The sequence below is a fragment of the Bos grunniens genome, chromosome 5 (genome assembly GCF_055505025.1).
Source record: "Bos grunniens cultivar Pamir isolate PY7600 chromosome 5, Bosgru_T2T1.0, whole genome shotgun sequence".
NCBI lineage: Eukaryota > Metazoa > Chordata > Mammalia > Artiodactyla > Bovidae > Bos > Bos grunniens.
The window spans coordinates 28,453,542-28,459,344 of NC_141169.1; positions in this window are offsets into that span (position 1 = coordinate 28,453,542).

Here is a 5,803-nt window from a genome sequence, read left to right on the forward strand (position 1 = left end):
CCCTGTGGGGGTGGTGGTTGGAGCCATGATAGGTGGATGGAGAGTGGGCAGCAGGCCACTGGGAGTCCCCTGTTGCTGAGACCTGGCATTTCCACCTGGAGGAGGAAGCAGGTGAGCAGGTGCAGTGTTTCCCGGGGAACGGGGTCTGCACTGCGCCCTCCCGGGAGGCAGTGACCGGCCACCAGAAGTGGAGCCCTCCTGCTGGTTTTCCTTGGTGCCATCCTCCTTCCTGCCCCCTCCGCCCAGAAGCAGGCCTGGCAGCCCTGCTGGATGCCATGGGCATGAGCCTCACACCCACACAGCTGGCCATGGGCTGGGGTTCCCAGGGAAGGTAGGCCCACCTTCCACCTAGACCAGGGGTCCTGGCCACATGTGTTCCATCCTCAGGTCCTGCGTGGAAGGAGAGGGACCTGGGAGGCTTATGGCTTGGTCCCTGCCCTGCCCCGAACGCATACCTGACTGAAGTCTAAGCCTAATGAGGCTTCTACTAGCTTTTGGAGACTTCCTCCTGCCTCTTTCTTTCATGAAGAGGACCATTCATCTTCTCTCCCATCTGAGGCACCAGGCCATGACAGGAGGGCATCGGAGTTCCCACCCTATGCTGAGTGGGAACAAAGGAAATGGAGGCCAGGCCTCTGGGAGTCCACCTGTGACGGGACCCGTGACACACCCCAAGTGGAGGACCCAGCATCAACCACAGGACCGTCCCAGGCAGCCCAGCTCAGCCTGAAGAGGAGGCAGCCAGGTCCCGTGGGGCAGGGGCCCCGGAGCCAGCCTCAAGATTATGGGGTGTCTCCCCATCCTCACTTGCTCCATGACCCACCTAGCGTCTGTTGCTCTACACCGTCTGAAGCTTTTGACGTTGCATCCTGTGTTGTAACATCGTATAACAAGTGCCCCGTGTGGAAGGGTGGCCTTTCAGTCATTCCAGAAGGAAGTAGTCATCAAGGACCTACTATGTGCCAGGCATTGTGGCAGGCCCTGGGACACCAAGGAATAAAACCATCACATGGTCCCTGGGCTCACTGAGCGTCTCAGGGGAGGCAGGTACAAGTAAACAACCAACAACAAATCACTACAAATTGGGCTAAGTGCTCTGAAGACAAGAAAGTGTAATTAGCCTATGCTTACCTCTCCCTGGCCCCAGAGGCCAGCCCTCATTAGAGATGCCCACACCTGCCTGACCTCCCCAGCACACTGCTTGGCTGAAGACCTTGGATCATTCTGGAAACCACTGAGTACCTGGCATAACAAGGGGACTGACCACAGTGTGAGGACTACTTGTTGAATTAAACCAGGAAAAAAAAAAAGAAGTTTAAAAAAAAAATTCACACCATCCAGTACAACCTAATTTTACAAGCGACTGAGGCCCAGAAAGTCTAAGCATTTGGCCCCAAACCACTCAGCTAGGGAGCAGCAGAGCCCAGATCAGAAACCAGCTCTGCCCCCATCCCATGCTGCCCTCTGATCTATCCTGACCCAGTTCACAGCCACCTGCTGGCCCATCTCAAATGCCTTCTTTGCGTATCAGCCCTGGCGGATAGAGTTGTCCGCAGTGATGTTCCGTATCTGTGGGGCCCAACGCGGACACAGGACATCACTCACCAGGTTTGAGGAAATGGGGCCGATTTGGCGGGGGTGGGAATGGGCAGGGGCTACAGAGAACAGGAGGATATGAGGAGATGAGATACAGAGAGGAAGAGGGGAAGCAGGTGCAAAGGGTCTTATTTGACAGTCCGAGGAATCTTCTAGATCCTAATCCACAGAGAGCACTGAAGGGCTTTATGGCAAGTGATGAGATGCCCACACCGTGGCGTTCCTGGGAGAACTGCCGCTCCTCGGAGCCCCTCGCACTCCTGACTCCCTGGGCCCCCTGGCTCCCGTCATCATCACTGTCATACACATTTTTGCCTGAAACAACCTTCCCTCCCCTTCCTGGACAAGCCTTCCACTTCCTTCAGGCCTTTGCTCACTGCCCCAAACACCTTCGCCCAGGTCAGTGCCCCTCCCATGTCTCCACAGCCTGCCTGGCACGTGGAAGGAGCTTCATAGCCACTGTTTTGGGGTGGGTTTGTTTTTACTTATTTATTTTTGGCCATGCTGGGAGCATAGAGTCTTAACCACTGGACCACCAGGCACCATTTGGATGTCTCCATCCTTGCTGTTAGTCCCTCTTTCCTGGCCTTGGTCCTTCCCAGCATGCTCTCAGCTCCCTAGTCTCCAGTTCTGGGGCCTTCGGAAATTCTTTTCAGCCAGCCATGGGTTGCTCAAACAGAGAGGGCACTGCCCCAGGTGAAGGCATAGGTGTGGGTGTGCATTTTCAAGAGAGGAGGAGGGGGGCAGGAGCCTGTGCAGGTTTCTCTGAAAAGCTTCCTGGAGGAGTGTCCCGGCCTTACCACCATGTGCTGGAATGAGGCTAAGAGTCCCTTGCCCGGAGTCACTGTCTGTCTTCCCAGGAACCACATCCTGCTCCAGAGCCCCAGCCAGGCTGGGATGTGCTCATCGGAATATTCATCCAGCAACTATGCATTGCTGTCCTGCATTATCCCAGGCGTGCCTGCTCCACACGCCAGGCCTCAGGCCACATGGGCAAAGGGCACAGACAAGGCCCTGAAACTGTGACACAGTGATGCCATTCCTCAAGACCATCCCGCTGGGTTGTAGGGCCAGGGTGCTTCTCCTCTCCCGAGGCTGAGAGCTGGAGGAGGCCTGGACCAGGACTCTCCCAGAGGACAGGGAGACAGGGAGGCAAGAAAGAAGAGGTGGAAGGAAGTGAGCAGTAGATACATCAGCAGTGGGGAGGCAGTGACTTGGAGAGAGAAATAGTAGGCAAGAGGAAGCAGAGAAAGTAAGAAAGCTCCCCCTTGATTCTTTGAGGACCAATTTCAGGAGATCCAGCCTCCCCCATTCTTACCTCTGGCCAACTCTTGTCCCTCTTCCTTCTTCTCTCTGCCCCCAGGATGGTCAGAATTGCCTTCTGTTGCCAGTTACAGGGGCCCGGAACAAAGGAGGTAGATTTGAGGTGGAAGGTGGAGAATGGAGATTTCTGTTCCTGGACCATGTAAAGATCAACCAGGACAGGGCTCCAGAATCCCAAAGGGGCAAAAGATGCTGTCTCCAGCAGGGTCACCTAAGCTCGTACCGCACCAGAAGCCCCAAGCTGGTTTGTCTATGAGTACATCCAGGAATGGTTGGGAGACTGCCCAGCTACCCAGACATCCCCAGAGAGACTAAAAGTTTCACCCACCCTCCATGTTTCCTCTCCCAACCCCTGCCAGGCCTCCTGCTCCCTGGGGGCCCTGAACACCTAGGAAGTTTATGCTTCATATCAAGGCCAGAAGAGGGTCATGCCAAGTCCTCAGTGAGGATGGAGAGGCAGAGGCCTGTACAGTGGACCCCAGGGATGTTAACTCAGGAGTGGAGGGAGGCATGGGTGAAGCTAGGGGAGGCAAGGAGAAAGGGAGGAAATGGGGCTGGGACCTTCCATGGAGTTACATCTGGGGCTTTTTTGCTGCTCTTCCTGTTCAGCAGCCAGGGCTGTGACAGCCAAAGATCACCTCTGTGACTGCACCTAAGGGGGACTGCTGGGTCAGAGAGGCAGCGGCAGGTGGGACCACATCCTTCTTCCTACCCGTAGTGGCCCAGGTTAGTATGTCCTTCATGGCTCCAAGAAGCCAGGCCACCCACCAGGTAGGCACCCAGTGTTTGGACCCCAGAGACTGTCCTGCAAGGCCAGCCTTAAAGCCACGAACTAGCAATTAACTGTGACTTGTCAAAACACTTGGAGTAGCAGATTTGAGTTATCCAGAGGTGCTCTGGAGAATCGAGCATCCAGCTTAAAGACAGGAGATGGAATCAAGCCACTGATGGTAAGAAGACATTTTTATTTTCCGTCCCACTGTCCTTTCCAGGAGCCACCAGGCTTAGAGGCTAAGATAAGAGGAAGGGCCCATAACTCCAATTGTCTGCATTCAAATCTATTACTTATAAATTGCTGTCAGAAGACAAGGTCTTGCGGCTTCCCCGATGGCTCAAACAATCTGCCTGCATTGCAGGAGACACTGGAGACACAGTTTCGATCCCTCAGTCAGGAAGACTCCCTGGAGAAGGAAATGGCAACCGACTCCAGGATTCTTGCCTGAAAAATTCCATGGACAGAGGAGCCTGGAGAGCTACAGTCCAAAGTTGCAAAGAGTCAGACACAACTGAGCATGCACACAAACAAAAGATCGGGCTGTAAACCTCTCCAAGCCTCAGTTTCCTCCTCTGCAAATCAGGGCGATTAAAATTAAAGCTTCTACAAAGGATGGGTGTCATGAGAACATGGGAGCTAATCCATGTATGGGGGGCGTACCTGACCTGTCTGCTGCTATTTTGGCACCAGCAGACCCCTTACGCCCTTGTCTGCCTTCCCCACTCCCTGCAGAGAACACAGAGGTGGCCAGGTGGGGGCAGACAGGGTGCTGAGTTCAACCACACACCATTCAGATACCAGGTCAGAAAGGACCTGCAAGTCCTTGCATGGATGGACCATGCAAGTGGGTGCTGAATGGGGGAAGGGCTAGCATGTCTCAGGGGTGGGGGCACCAGATACCCCTGCAGTGACCCCATCACCCGGAAGTGTCTCAGCAGCCCACCCCCAGCATCAGAGCCCAGAATCCAGTCTAGGGATAGACTCGTGGCTTCAGGACAGATTCTTGTGTCTCAGTGAGCCAGAAATGCCCACTATGCAGGACAGAGCTCTGGCCTGGGAGGCAGGGGGTCTGGACAGGGCGATGTGACCCAGGCAGGAGCTCCCATCTCCAACCTGTCTCCCTCAGTCCCAGAGGGGACTGAGATCTCTCCACCCCTGAACACCAGAGTTTCTCCCAGACACGTTCCTCTCTCTTCTGCAGCACCGCCACCCAAGCTGGTGTGCCAGGTCCAGGGAGGGCACACAGAGCCATCCAGCCAGGCCAAGATCATCCAGCAACATCAGTGCAGGGAGGAAGGAAGAGAGAGGCCCCAGAGAAATGGCAACTCCTTGGAAGTGGAAGAGTGAGGCCTCCGGAAATCCAGGAAGGTGGAAAGGAATGCCCTGGCCCTGGCTGACCCTTCTGCCACCCCATCAGAGGCTCTGGGGGAGCAAATCAGAGTCTGTGCTATTTACACTTCACATTTAAGATGAAACCAGGGTGGAGAAAGGAAAAGAGGAGCTGGAAGAATGGGAAGGAGGGGGAGGGAGGAGACCGAGGCACCTTCTCACAGCCCTGGGAGCAGAGTTGCACTTGACCAGGGCCCTCTGCCCTCCAGGCTCAGCTCCCAGAAGGTGGGCTCGGGTCTCAGCCACCATCCACAGAGGGCTGGGTGCCCACCCTCTCCCAGATTCTCTGCATGTACCATCTCCTATGGGGTTGGTATATTCACCCCCATTTAACACAAAAGGACAGAAGTCAAGGAGCCTGCTGGAGGCCACGCCAGGGGTGAGTGCTGAGTCTCGAACCAAGTCTCAGTCATCCAAAGACAACTGCTCTTGACCGTGTATTTCCTCTCCAGCCCCTGAGACAGGGGGATGCACGTAAAGGTGATTAATAAATAATAGATCAAAGGCAGGGAGAAGGGAGAGCTGGGGGAAGAAAGAAGAAGAAAGGAGAAGTCAGGGTGACTCTTAAACACAGATAGAAAATAAACAGTCAACGTGCTATTTTCCAATGCCAGGCTGGCACGGTGCCCAGGACGGCTGCCCTACACTTGGGAGCCCAGGGACTGCGCTTGCCTCATCTTTTCCAGAGGTATGTAAGCCTAGATACGTCAGCCTTCAGGT